This window comes from Lissotriton vulgaris, chromosome 1_2, assembly GCF_964263255.1.
Source record: "Lissotriton vulgaris chromosome 1_2, aLisVul1.2, whole genome shotgun sequence".
Lineage (NCBI taxonomy): Eukaryota > Metazoa > Chordata > Amphibia > Caudata > Salamandridae > Lissotriton > Lissotriton vulgaris.
Window position 1 is genome coordinate 257540173 of NC_141686.1, and position 15546 is coordinate 257555718.

At 45.3% G+C, this 15546-nt stretch overlaps 1 protein-coding gene across 1 annotated transcript in view; it reads left to right on the plus strand.

Annotated features, from left to right (window-relative positions):
- Positions 1–1236: 1236 nt before the first annotated feature.
- The window catches only part of LOC147736455 (uncharacterized), a 45573-nt gene continuing 31263 nt past the window's right edge, over positions 1237–15546 (plus strand). Inside the window, exon 1 of the mRNA XM_086953185.1 lies at positions 1237–1396. The gene's annotated coding sequence lies outside the window, so the exon portion shown is untranslated. The remainder of the gene's footprint in view (positions 1397–15546) is intronic.

Here is a 15546-nt window from a genome sequence, read left to right on the forward strand (position 1 = left end):
CCTGGCTTTGACAGAGGATGTGATTCATTACATACACATATATGACACTACGAATGTACACGTCTTAGTATGAATATATATTCTTATTTGACAGTATGAATATATATTCTTATTGAGCTGATATTTCATTCTCAATTGTAACATAAGATTTTTAATCTTGAAGAGTTTTAATTAACTCCTTTAGTAAAGACGTGATTTACATACTCCACAAGGCACAATATTTCGCTATTATTTTCTAAAAATGTCTGGCATGAGAAACAAGACTAGGAGCATATTTTCATTTTTTTTAACCTGGACCGTAAACAAATCCGAACAAGCCCCATTTTCCATTCTCTCCTGCAAATAAAGAGCGACGGTGAAGCACTAGGGGAGAGAGCAACAGTGTAACAAGGGAGTGAGCGGAAGTGCAGGAATAGAGTGAATGAAAGTGCAGGAAGGGAGTGAGTGATCATGCAGGATGGAAATTAGAGACTGGGCAGGAAGGGAGAGAGTGACTGTACAGGGAGTGAGTGGCAGGAAGAGAGAGGCAGGAAGAGATAGAGAGAGGCAGAACAGGAAGGGAGCGAATCGCAGTGAAGAGAGTCAGTGGTACTGTAGGGAGTGGATGAGAGCAGTGCATGAGTGAGGGGTTGTGCAGGGGGTGACTGTGAGGCCGTGCTTGGAGTGAGTAACAGTGCAGTGAATCAGAGCCTGAGGCAGTAGGGGGAGCCAATGGCAGTCCAGGAAGGGAGTGAGTGGCAATACAAGGAAGTGAAAAGCAGCGGAGGGAGGAAAGCACTGATTTCCTCTGGGAATGTTCCATGTCCCTTCGTATGCTGGACCGAAAGCCTGTTGTCCGGATTCTGTATTTTTCACACTTAATAGATGTTATTATATTCAGGATATTTTTATTTTGTTTCTGTCTCTGTTCGTGAGTATTCTGCCTCTTCTCCTGAGGGCAAAGTATCTGCATCATCCACGGAGCTCCCTTCAGTCCTGTCTCTCTGACATGAAATGCAGGATGTAGACATCTGGTGAAAAAGTGTTGTTGCCTTCCAAATTCCCTGCGAGTTTCTGCCTCGATTGCGAGGCCCAAAGAAAGACTCGTGTACAACCTCCGGTGACTGGGGCAGTCTGCGCATGTGCGTGGAACTAGTGTCTGGCCACTGCGCCACAAGGTAAATCCATGCGTGTAGGCGAAAGATTTCCTCTTCCGGGTCAGCGCTGGCAGAGACAGCTGCAGCAGTGGATGATGACATTACTTCCGGCCTCTACTTGTGTGTTCAGACCGATGCACTGGAGGAAGAACCCCTTGTTTGTCTGTGGAGTTATCTTCATCTTTGGACCCCAAATCTGCCTCACTCCAGCCCCAGGAGGAGGAGAGAGCCTGGAAATGTCTGCACAGTTTTCTGCTCAGGTAGGAGATTGTCCGCACTTTCATATGTGTTGGTGTAGGGAAGACGAGAAGCCGAATAGAAGTTGTAAGGTAGATTTATTCAAACGTATGTTTCATCCACACCCAATACCGGAATCCACACATGCCGGCAACTACTGTCACAGGCTAACAGTTTCAAGGAATAACATGCTATGGTGTGTCTCGAGGATGGACCTGCGAGGAAAGGAGCGGGCGTACTGCGAGACACACATGGCAATCAATACATAACAACACCTACTACAGTTTATAGAAATAGACTGAATAATCCTGGAGCAAATTTCTGCCTGGAGGCGGGCTGGGCTCTTCTATCAGGGGAGCTCTGGGGGGCTTTGCTTCCGCCCTTGATGGTGTTTGTGGTCAAGTCAAGTCAAGAAATACTTTATTCGGTTCGAATTTTCAAAACCATAAAAGTACAGACATATATAAAAAATGGTCCAAAGATCAAAATACATCATTTAAGAAAAAAGTTACGATTAGTAATACAGCAATATTAAAAAACGTTACAGAATAACAAACCAGGTTCAGTTTTACAGATCACAAAGTGGTTGGTACATGTGCTACCCCCAATTGATCTTTTTGCCCATTCTCAGTGCAATAGTTAAAAACTTGGCCACATTATAGATTTCCCAGATATTGGTTAGCATCTGGAGATATAATACCGCTGGTTTAACCTGTCTGAATCCTTTCCCCTTCAACAGGGGAATAATGAATTTTTCCCTAACGGTTTTAAAATGGGTACAAAAAAACAGGAAATGGGCAGTGTCCTTAATTGAATAACCATCACAATTGCATATACTCAGTTCCGAGTCCCTGGTCCAGCCAGGGCGACCACAAATTAGCAAGTGAACCTTGTTCAAGCGGAACTTGGTAAGAAGGTACCTGTGGCTTGGGTTATTTACAGCTTTCAAGTAAAGTTCCGGTTCGTGATCTGAGGAAACAATCAGTTGATGCGACCTGACAGAAGGTTTTATCAACTCCTTGCTTTCTCTGTCCATTCCACTATGTAGCAAAAAGGTATTCTTTGCCCACTTCAGATCAGCCTTAACAAGGGCAGAAGGATTGTGAAACAACTCAGGCCTGCCCAGCTTAACACAAGATTGTTCAACATATTTTAGCCAGGGGATCTTGTTCCAATGATCTAGTTTAAGGCAATCCTTCAAGATTTCATGATTAACATCAAGCTCTGGGTTGAGCCACACAGATATCCATTTCAGGAGGGGAGCCATGGCAACTCGATCCTCCAGAAAATCCACCCCGCATTCCTGATGTACAATGAAGTTTGCTGTGGATTTTGGTAAAGAGAGAATGGACTTCAAAAAGTTATCTTCAATCACTTGAAGAGATTTTGCAGACATGAAACCCCACAGGTCCGCGCCATACATGGCAATGGCTATGCATTTGGCGGTGTACACTTTTAGGACAGCCTCTATAGGCTTCACTCCAATTTTGCGTGAGAAACCAAGGACTGCGGATGTGGAGCGTGCCAAGACCTTTTTTTTCTCCAACATTTGGGGAAGCCAAGTAGAGCGATCATCAAACATTACACCCAGATAAGGGAATCTAGAGACTCTAGATAATTTGTGGCCATTGCAGTGTAGAGACAAAGCACGCTTTTTGGCCTTAACATGGGGCCCAACCACCATTACATGGGATTTACCAAAGTTGATACTGAGGTCCAGATTTATCATAAAATTATAAAAAGAATTCAGCAGACTTTGCAAACCCACAGCGGTTCTAGCTATGAGAGCCGCATCGTCTGCGTACAGTAATGCGGGCAATGTATATTTCCCTGCTCTAGGTATATCTTTACAGGCTAAGCCCAGTGCTCCACCCAGGTTATTAATGTATAAGGTGAACAACAGGGGAGCGAGAATGCAGCCCTGCCTGACACCATTAGTAATATGAATTTTCCCTGTGCAGTTCCCTTTTCTGTCATAACGAACAGTAGCGGTAAGGTCCTTATGAAGGTCTGCTAGGAAGTATACGATGTTTGGGTCGATCCCTATGCTGAGGAGCTGGCCCCACAACTTGGACCTGTTCACTCGGTCAAAAGCCGAGGACAGATCCATAAAAGCAATGAATAGGGATCCAGGCTTTGCTTTAGTATATTTTCCGATCAGCAATTGTAGGTTTAAGCTCTGATCAATGGTGCTCCTTCCTTTTCTAAAACCATACTGGATAGGGGAAAGGGTATTAGTCTCCTCTAACCATTCGGTGAGTTTACTGAGGACCACTCTCCCTATGACCTTAACCGCAGAATCTATCAGGGATATGGGGCGGTAATTCCCCGGTTCCCCCCTGTCTCCTTTTTTAAAAATAGGGACAATTACAGATTGGGACCAGGAGTCTGGGATACCTGTTTTAAAAATACTGTTAAAAACTCTAGCTAAAATTTTGGACCAGAATAAGATGTCTACTTTAAAAAGATCAGCTGGAACCCCGTCCGGCCCAGGAGCCTTGTTGCTGGTCATTTTTCCAATGGCTAGGCCCACCTCTTCCTCATCTACCGTTAAGCTATACGGGAGTTGATATAAACTGGTCGTGTCCTCAGCCCCGTTGGCTTCCTGCTCATACACAGATTTAAAGTGCGAGTGCCATTTGTCTACTTGAATGCCACAATCTAATTCACTATTGCATGTGTCCGCAAAATATGGTTGATTGACCACGGCCCAAAATTTGGTGCTGCTTTTCAGGACGTCAGTTGAGGTCAGATCAGCCCAAGCATCCTCTCTGATCTCACGCCGCCTTTTCTCGATGGTGGTCTTATAAGCTTTCCTGAGGGCAGCCACAAGTTTTCTGTCTACAGGGCTTGATTTTAAAGCTAGTTTTAGTTTGTGATTAGCGGCAGAACATTTACTATCAAACCAGCCTACCCTTTCCTGATTTTTCCTTTTACAGTGTTGTGTCAGGTTAGACACGATGTTGACGCATACCCTCTTATACGCTTCTAAGACCTCAGTGTCCCCCGTCTGGTCGTTTAAACAAAGTTCAAAATCCTCTTGACTATTTGTACACAGATTACCAAAGAAATCAGCAGGAATTATTTTGCACCATTTGATTCGACGGGCCTGGTCAGTTGGTCGTAAATCACATTTATCTACCAGACTCAAGCTAGTGTCATTAAATTCAAATACATCTCTAACTTTTAGTACAACAAGATTGTGGTCACTAAAATGGGACCTTACAACGGTGTAACAGATGATATGACTGCTATAACTACTGCTCAAAAAAATGTAATCAATGGTAGACCCACTGCCGTGGCCCGTAAAGGTTGGGATGCCCTCTTCCCCCCCGGGTGGCAACATTAAACCATTTTCAGCTAACAGAGATTCTAAGAAAGAGCCCTGATCTGTGTGTTCAAAATGGATATTCTCATCATCTGGGGAACCAAACAGAGGGTTCGGAGGACAATCTTCCTGACAGCCGTGGACATTAAAATCTCCTAATAAAATAACAATGCAATTGGCCTCCATGGACTCTTGGAACTTGATTAAAAAAGAGTTTAACCTCTGCAAATTATCAATTGAGTGTACTCTATCAAAAGAGTTATAGAAATTCACTAGTAAAACAGCGTTAAAACTCCTGTGTGTAATTAAAACTGCAAGGCAGTAAGGGCTACCAGTGGGAATTTCTTTATAGGTGCCTGAGATTTTTGCGGAGATCAAGGTGACCAGTCCACCTCTAGCCCGCCCTCTCAATGAGTTAACAGCTGGGAGGAAAAAGGTGGTGTATCCATCCAATGTAAGCAGATTTTCAGTCACCCACGTTTCCTGCATAGCGATAATGTCCATGGTGCCTATAAGGTCTCTCCAATGAGGGTCATCGATTTTGTTCCTAAGGCCCGCTATGTTCCATGTGGCCATTGCGATCCCCTGCCTGCCTCCTTTACTCCCATCAATTGCAGACAAATCTGTCCCCCCCTCCATGACCTGTTCTGTGGTAGACGTTCGTTCAGTACTTGGATCAGGATTTGAGTCTTGTGGGGAGTGACTACTCTGTGAGATGGTGTGTAGGGCAGTTAGAGATTGTGTGGCATAGTGACCCAATGTTTGTCAATCTACCCAGTCCATAAAGGACGGGTGATCGTAATGATTGAACGTTGGGACATTAAAATAATTTTCCTGCCCATTTACGTGATGATAGTCATGATATGGATGTTTTTTTTGGGGGCCGGCGAAAAGACCACCCTGAAAGGGTCCAGCTCTTCTTCTCCTGACCACGGTCCAACCATCTTCACCCCCCTCCTCCCAGCCACGTGATTGAACCTCCCAGGGGGGATTAAACCTTTGTCTAAAGTTGGACTCCTGAGGGCCCTTTAGCCAACTCCATCTTTTGTCGGGTTGGTTCCCTTGAACATAAAAGTAGGAGAGAGGCCTGGCCGTGACCGTGCTCGCCTGATGGCGCGGTGTACCGGCACAGATGTAGTTTACTACTTGTGGGTGCTCAAAGGTAACCACCACGCAGTCACCTTGTAGGTTTTTTCTATTACCTCCCACCCAAGGAGTTCTCTCCACCATTAAGATGTTGCTAGGCATGCCAGGCGGTAATGGGAAGTTTTTAGACAGCCAATGGCACACCTTATTTTTTAGGGTTTGGTAGGACTCCGTTTCAGTTGGCCCAAGTTCAGTGACCCCGGTCAGAATAACTACATAGGAGCATGCATCCGGGGGAAGGTGGATGTTTCTCCGTGGTTCTCTCTTTTCCTTTGGGGTCTGATCCAAATTAGGGGTCGGAGGTGTAGGTTCTTTAAACTTAACCTGAGAGGTAACCTTGGGTTTGACAGGATTAGAAACTAGTTTTGTGTCAGGAGTTTTTGAGGAAGTGCCCCCCCGTAATGATGGAATTGGTGGGATTGATTGGCGCATTTTTTTTAAGGGAGGGGGTATTTTTGTCAACCAAAGGGGGCTTATTTATGGCCTTCTTTGCGGGGGGTATCTTGTTATCCAGGCTGAAACTAGGGGCGCTTATATCTTTGTGGATATTTTTTAAGATGGTTTCTAAGCAACGCAACCTAGCTTCAATTGGTTCAAGCAGGATTTTTAACATTTGAAAGATGTTATTATTTGCCATGTTTAAACTATTCCTATCCTCCTCACTTCTGATATAATTATCTACTTCGCCACCTAGATCCAATATTTCCTCTAGACTGCTATCTATGACTGTGTCATCTGGTAAGCTTAGCGGCAGACCCACATTAGTTTGTTTAGCTCCATCAATATCAGCGGTATTAGCCACCTGAGCACTGTTGGAGTTTGGGGGCACCAAGTCTGAGGTAGTCTGATCTAAGTTCTGAGTGATCAAAGCTTTCTTTCGCTTGCGTGCAACAGGTTTGGACTTTTTTTTTGGAATTGCTCCCTCTTTCAAGCCCCTTTCAAGTACATTTTCCACAGAAACATCTTCAGACTCATTTAATGTACCACTCTCAGCTAACAAGGCAAGATTAGGTGTTGCCTCCAAATCTTCGTGCGAGGTAATATCATCATGAGCCCCCTCATTGTGTACGATAGCTAAGGTGTTTGGGTTTGTGACTGCATGTGGAGTACAGGCTTGAGCTATGAGGCCTAAAGAAGATCTCCTGGCCAATGCCAAATCTTGAGACACCCTTCTGTCCATTAAAATGATCCCCTCATCGATTAAGGCATGGGTCCGAACGATGAAATCATCGAGGGTACCCGTCAGTTTTTTAGCTCCAGCAGCTGCCATGCTTCTAGTCTCTCGACAGTTCATTACCGGCCAAAAATAATACAATTGCAGTACGAGGCGGCCGGGGTTACGTGTAAGCAGTAGAAAATTAGTCTCTAATGTTGGTCCCAGAGAAAAAGACAAAATTAACAATGAGCGAACTTACAATTATATGGTAGGTCCGTTGGTCCGAGGAGTAGCAAACAGATGACAAGGGGTGTGGCCCAGACCAGGCTCCTCAGGCCTCTGAGGGCCACGGAGGGCCCGCCCTTTGCCCGGGCTTAGCCCCGGGCGTCCCGCACGCGTCCCGCGTAGCGGGAGTCAACAGTTGCTAATGAGGAGAGGAGGTGGTCGGGGGCGGGGCTACCCGGGAGAGCGTCCAGGTGCAGGGGATGGCTACACAGGGACTCCTGGGAAATGGAGTCCCTGTCCCTCACCTGGTGCTCGCAGCCCGGGCAGAGTGTTTTCTCCTTTCTCCCGATAAGGCACACAGCGCGCCGCCAAAGCTCTTCCCCTCAGCGAGGCAGCCCTGTCCAGCAAAACGGGCGGTGCGAGTTGTGAGGCAAAGGGTCAAAGGGTCAGCCCAGCAGCAGGAACGTTGCAGGGATAGTCCACGAGGCTCCCTGGTCAGCAGCAGCAAATCCGTGTGGTCATCATTTGTGTTAAACAGTTGATCTGTGTGCACTGCACTGCATCTTACACTACTCTGAGGAATCTGTACACACTGCAATGTATCTTACTGCACTATGAGGAATCTGTACACACTGCACTGCTTCTCACTGCACTAGGAGAAATCTGCACTTCATCATACTGCACTATGAGGAATCTGCCCAATGCACTATGAGAAAACTGTGCACGATGTACTGCATTGTACTGCATCATGAGAAACCCCTACACTACAATGCATCTTACTGCATTATAAGAAATCCATGCACTGTACTGCATCTTACTCCAGTATGAGAAATCTGTGCATGCTGCACTGTATCGCACTGCACTATCTGTAATCTGTGCACTGCAGTGCTTCTTACTTCTTACTGCACTGTGAGGAATTTGTGCACACTGCACTGCATCATACTGCACTATGGGGAATCTGCACACTGCACTGCACTGTGAGATATCTGTAAATGTAAATCCAGTATTTGTAAAGCACGAACAGCTACCCTAAGGCATCCCGCCGCTGGGGGCCATAGGGAAGATTAAGCAAGCTATTGCCCAGAGTCGCATGGTGCTGGGCTGACCTACAACCTCCGGTGCTGGGCATCGAACAGTAAGCCCCAGATTCCAGCGTCAGTTGCCCTGGGCGCTGCGCGACACCTCTTCCCTCTGTACACACAGCACTGCATCCTACTGCAAGTGTGAAATTCGTGCAGTTTACTACATTATGACAAATATATGCTGCCTGCTTTTTAATGCTTTATGAGAAATCACTGCTTACTGAACAGCTTTTTACTACATTATTAAAAATGAGTGTGCACTACAGTTAACTGCTCTCTGAGAAATATGTGTATATTACGCTGCTGTATACGATATTCTGAAAATCTGTGCACACTGCCTGGTTTTTACTGCCCAATAGAAAATCGGTGCACATGTATAGAAAGCACTGCACGTTAACCATATATGTTGTAGGACTGCGCCTACCAGGGGAGAGGCAGATTCTATGTTTATTTGGGCAGCCGCTTGACTTATAAATAATTTTTTCGGCTTTGAAGAAATAATTCACACCTCTTGTCCACCCTCCCAAGGTAGCATCTTTCTTACTTCTCCAGAGGCATGCCTTGTACCTTTTGGCCACCAGTAGACCTACTAACAGTGATTGTTCCCAGTGTAGGAAGTTGGGTTTCTGTTGAAGTAACCTCCCCCACATTTTGACAGACTTCTGATGCACTTTGATGTGCCCTGGGTCCATCCCAATCAGGTTCCCAGGGCCTGTGTTCTTTCCCACACCTGTACATTGTACCACCAATTGGCACCTCTCTGGCCACATGTCAGACCCTTGTAAAAGGTACCATGGGTACCAAGGGCACTGTGACCAGGGAAGGTCTCTAAGGGCGGCAGCACTTATTGTGCCACCCTTAGAGGCCCTGTACCTTTACACACACACACTACCATTGCAGGCAGCGTGTTTGGTGCAGAACAAAGTGTAGATTCGACATGGCACACATCCCTGTGTGCCATGCCTACAATCCACTTCCATGGCATAGGTCAGCCACCCCTCTAGCTGGGTGCACTATACCAGTGGTGAGGGTACAGGTGCACGAGCCTTGTACTCCCCCAAATGTCCAGACCAATTCCTAGACATTGTAAATACAGGAGTGCAATTAAGAGTGTATGGTGCTGGGAGTTTGTTATTACAAACTCCACAGCACCATATGGGCTTTACTACAAACTGGGAAGTTTGGTATCAAACTTCTCAGCACATTAAACCAACACTGATGCCGGTGTGGGATTTAATCAAAAATGCACTCAGAGGGCATCTTAGAGATACCCCCTGAAAAACGACCAGCCTCTGGTGGGTTCTCAGACTGGTACACACCAGCCTACCACCAAGGGACATGTTTCTGGACCCCTGGGGTGGGACCCCTACGCTCCCTGAGCCAGGAAACAGAGCCTTTCCTGGGCAGAGGTTCACACCTCCCCCGGGCCAGGAAGAGCCATCTGTGGCAGGGGAGCTTCAAAGGCCTTGAAGCCTTTGTAATGTGAACCCCAGCCTATCCTGCTATCAGGGGCAAGCCCCTTTCCTGTCTCCCCTCCTTTTCAGCTGGAAGACAGGTGGAAAAAAATAGCCAGCCCAGAAGGTGTGCCAACCTCTACAAACCCCACCCCTCAGATGGGGGAGGCGAGGTGAAGCCCACGCTTTAGTGCCTGCCATCTTGCAGATGGCAGACACTCCCCAATCAGGATTAGGGATTGTGCTCACTCCCCCCAGGTGGGATGAGCACACCAAGGGTGTAGTCACCGTAAGGTCAGTAGCCCATTGGCGACTGACCTCGAGACCCCTAAAAAGCCCCCTAAATACAGTATTGTGGTGGCTGCCTTGAAACAAGAAGGCAGATTCCCGCAACCTAAGAAGAAGGACAAAAGAAGACGCCCAGCAGAGGAGACTGCAGAGAACAACTCACTTGGCCCCAGCCCTACCAGCCTGTCTGCAGTTTCCAGAGATCCTGCGCCAAAAGTTGCCTTGTCCTGCAGCCAGCGACCTCCAGAACCCTGGGAGGACTGACGGCCTTCAACTAAGACCGGATCTTCTGTGAACAGCAGCTCTGTTCAAAAGAAACTCCCAAGGCAGACCCAGAGCCTGCTGAAGGCAAAGAAACCTGATACCTCGAACCACCACTGCACCTGTCACCTACAGCCCGAGTCTGAGTGGCCCACCCATCCCAGCAAGGTCTCCCAGCGCTCCAGAGTCAGAGTCCACTGTGGGTTGCCCCTCCAGAACTCCCCGACGTCGCATGCAGCCTCTACACGGAGATCTCCCCAGCCTCGAGTGGCCCAGTGAGGTGAAATCAGACCTCAAAAGACAGCCTGGCATCCAGCCGCCCTGCGCCCTGGAGAAGAGAACCCAAGGTGTACCTACGTACCGAGCCCTCCAACTTTCTGCCCAGCTGTTAGTTTCTCCGAGCAGTCTTCCTGGACCAAGCCTGCGGCTAAAAACCGAATCCCTAAATCCCCATTGAAAACAACAGGGCACCCTACGCCCAAACAGTACCCTGCACCCAACCCCCGCGCTACTGGAGGTGCACTTTGTGTGCTAAAATGGATCCCCCTTTGCTCTGAACCTAACACCTGGAGATTTGCTCCCACAACCCTGTGGCCTGCTCGTTAGAAGCCAGCAACCGGAGGCCCCCTATCCCTCATCGGATAACATTGGTCCCAGCACCCTGCACCCGGCCGCCCAAGTGCTGCTCAGGGTCTTTTGAGAGTGCATCCTTGACCCTGGGGGAACCCTTGTTCTAACACCAGAAACTCAACCGCAAGACTGAGTACTTACCTGGTAACCAATAACTTCATTTCTTTCCTAGGAATTTATTGACTGCTTTTCTCTGATAAATGTTCAAAGTGTTGAGTTGATTTGTATGGAAACCTGAAAAATTACAATTTTGTAAAACTGATTTTACTTACCTTTTCTCTAGGAAATGTCCTGGTGTGATATCTAGGCATATATAAAAAGTAACTTAAACAGTAATCAAAAAAGTAATCTGTACATTAATTTCAATACCATGACTTACCTGTATTTCAAACAACTGCATTTGAAAGTGCATTCACTTGTAAACACTGCATAATATCTTGCAAAGCATTTATTTCACTTACCTGTGCCAGGCTTGGCTTGGTTCTAGAAATTAAAAGAACGTAACAATATTTCTATACAAACAAAATTTGTCTGAGTTCAGACTTTGAGTGTGTGACATACACTACCCTCTAATGCAGCCTTACTGCTCGCCCACACTTCCACAAATAGAGAGTAAAATGCTATCTACTTTTACCTCTGCCTACCTTTGGGGTTCCACTGTACTCTGTGCCCTCTATACCTCATTTTGGTATAGTATATACAGGGCCAGCTTCCTACACGTGCATTGTCCCTTTTGGCCACCAGGAGCCCTACTGCTTGAAGCAATTGTGGCCAAATTGGCCTCCCAACAGGGCCCAATTATGCAAGCATGGTTACTCTTAGGGTCGAAGTTGACTGGCTATGCCAGCACCCTCCCCAATAAATTATGTGTCTTCTGGTACTGTATTATCACTTGGCATTTTCACATCACGTGCAGAAAGTTATAACATAGTGTAAGCGGTTGGAAGTGAGGGCCCTTCCTATGTCCCTGAGTGAAAGTATGTTCTGAGAAAGTAATTATATTGGATGAACCTCAAGCGGGATGAAATGGCCAGTGACCTCCAGGCTGTTCTTGACTTCACCAAGTCATAGTCCTCAAGCTTCCCCAGGTCCAATTTCCATGTTTCCTGTAGCTCTGGAAGGGGGTCAGGCATGTTAGTCACCAATGACTTGTATATTCTGGAAATACGGATTAAATGGGGACTCGCACCCATTATATTATATTTTTATCTCATAATATATATTACCCTTACTCTACTTGATGGATGTAAATTGTAATTTACTGCAAATCTGACACACCCGAGAGCCAAAACTGTGTTTTGCTCTCATGTGTAAAAGCTTCAGCCTCTTGAAACACACATTGTTCCCCATGTTGCTTTTCCCTACAGTAGTGACACAGGTTGCTTCCTCCACAGCAACCGAATCCAGTAATTATTTTGGATTTGACGTTGAGACCCATCATGGATTCAATCACGCTAAACTGGTAAAAGTGGCATCAACCAAGCCTTGGAGGGTCCTGCCACTTAAAAGCCCCTGCCTCGTAAGTGCATTGTCCTTTTTATAATGGTTAAATTCCTAAAATAACTAGATTCTGCTTACTCAACCCCCCTCTTTCCTTCTTTATTTTCAGGTGCCTTGTGTTGCTTTAAGGTACCTTTTCCCCAAAACATGTATTGAAAATACAATGCAAATTAGTCTAAAAAATGTATTAAAGAATCGTATCCTGTGATAAATTCCTTTCTTTTCTCCCTGCATTGCCTTCTTCTACTAGGCAGCAATCGTATTTGTGGTTCTTTGTCCTGAAGAAGACCTCAAATTACGAAGGTCGAAACTCCTTCGACTTTTACCAACCAGATTGGAATTACTAATTGTCCTAGGATTCTTTTATTGTTTATGAGATCAATACTCATACACAAGCTCTGCATGTAATAACTTCCAATCTATATGCTGTTTTTTATTGATTCTTTGTGTTTCACTTGCACCATTTATTCACTTCTCTCACGAGCACTATGTGTTCACTTTTGCACTTTAAACACATCTTTACAAATTCTTTAATGTTGCCATCAGTGTTGTGTATAAGAAGTATTTGGGCAATAATATTAATAAAATATGAACTTTTGAGTATCAGAAAGTGTGATTACGTGTTCTGTATGTAATTAATTTACTGTTATAATCTGTACCTTCTTCATTGACTCCCATTGAGGTATTGTTGCGTGATATTATACTGACAGTTGCAGGCTGTGCAGTCGTCTGAATAGATCACACTCTTACATTCATTCATGGGTAACACGTATGAAATTTGTCGAATTGTGATTAGATAGTGTGACCCAAGCACTGTTTTTTTTCTAAACAACCCATTTTCAATATCTGAAGTAATGTTATAGTTTTCTTAATTAAATTCATCAGTCCAGTAAGTACTTTGAATGTTTTTGGTTGAGTGGCATGGCACTCTTACATTAATATACTATCTGGTTTTCTGCATTATAAACCCTGGATGGAGAGTTTACGTGTCCATCCTGTGTTTGTAACTAAATGTATTATTCAATTTGAGTTATGTCCAGATACCTTTTGAGAGTCTGGTGAAGTATAGTTGATTCTGCTACACTCTCCAGAAATTCTGCTGCCAAACTTCTGTTCCTCTGAAATACTTGCAGTGATGGAGACATGCTCTTTTAGTTTGAGCCTAGAGGCATTGCGCATGCGCTGCTCGCTCTGTGAGACATGCCGTTTTGGAGTATGCACTGGAAGCGCCGCCCACTCTCCGCCCATATTTGGCACTGGCTTGTGTCATTGTCCTTCGTAAATGATGGCTTCTGATTCTTAAATAGGCTTGTTAGTCCCTCCTTGTCACCGCCTTGTCTGCATTTGTAACCTCCCATAAGGACTGGACCTTTTACTTGGCTTGTTACATGGTCTGCATTATGAGTGGGTGACCACTATTTTGTTTATTGACTAATGTGGACAATAGCAGCTGCTTTTTGTATTTGCAGAGGACCCTCTGACCAATTCAAATAAGTTTCACAATGTGTACTTTCTCACCCTTTAACCATGCTTGATGGTCTTGGAAATGTACAGGGATTTCTAATGTTGCATATGGTTCATAATTTGCAGGAATTTCAGTAGATCCGAATGTTGTGAAATGTCTGGTGGCAGGATCTACAGGTTCAAAATCTCCTGTGAATAAAATATTTCAAAGGTGTTTGCTACATGTACTGAGATTTACTGAGACTTCTAGAGTTAATATGCCCCCAGCCTCGTGGTACTCTCGTCCTGTGAGATACTGTGTTAATAAACCCTTACAATTTGCCATTATTTGTACAGATTGTTCAGGACATATCCAGAATGTGATTTAAACTGCTAAATTCGAACTGTGGAAATCTTTTATTAATTAAGCCTGTAACAAATCCTATTGCTACTAGGGAGTTACTAAGCTGAGAAAGATGTAACCAATATTACAATGGATGCCTCCGTGTTAGTCTTAATGGGTAGGTACTTGTGTGTGTCCTCCCGTGGCATTCAGTTTCTAGCCTGAATTGGTCACCACGGTGTTATTTGGCACATATAAAGGCCAATTTAGCCCAGATTTAGAAATCCTAACTCTCTGGGCAGCGCAGACTTCAGCAACCCCAAAGTTATAAGAAAGGAAATCAGGCAGAATGCAACCCACACACCTCCCATATGTTCCTTGGAGATGGTGTGTTTTGGGCAATGATCAGTCCTGTGATACTCACAGGATTATTTATAGTCTTTTTTTATTGAATTTATGCAGAAGGTACAACAATCTTTCCACCTACAACCTGGTGGGGAATAATAAACAAACTATAACAGGACCGGCAGTCAAAAAGAAACCCAGAGGGTAAGAGTCAGAGGGTAGTCCGCAAGGTTGATGTAGGAGAATGACATCCATCGGAGAGCGTTGGACACAATCGCAAAATAGGAGATGGGAAGGAGAGGACGATGGGTATCTACTTATCCGGTGGGTCAGTTAGGCTCTTGGTCTGGGTGTGTCAGGCATATGGTGAAGTATATGCAGATACGTTGGGCAGGTCAATTCTTTTAATCCATCTGAAAGATAGTGTATACAGGGCCCCTATGTCTTATCAAACTGTGGTAGCGCACTAGTCATGACCGCTGGCAGCATCTTCATACCCGTTAGTTCCCACAGTTTATGTAGTCAATTAAGTCTTGTTGCGATTTTGTCTGAGCCCCCTTGAGAGAACAGTAGTTGCTTGGCGGCTACAACAATCAATACGATGGCACATCCTTTTGTGGATTTTATGGGGTATATCAAGGGGCTTCAAGGGCCCAGTAGGATATTGCTCGGGAGTCTTGGGATTATCGTTATCCTGTATTTCATCTACTGCCACCAGGACCTCTTTCCAGAAATGTCTTTCTGTTGCGTAAGAGTATCAATTTTACAGCAGCGTTGCAAACGGGCATTGTCACTACTCCACTTCCATTGAGCAAACCTGGCTGCTGTTTATTACCAATAGTGTGCAACTTTTCAGTAAAATATCTTTCCTAGAGGTGCTGCAGGCAGAGGCGCAGGCACGGTTGAATTTATCACTCCATTCTTTAGTGGTAAATGTGCGCTCGCACTCCTCTTCCCATCGTCGCTGTGCAG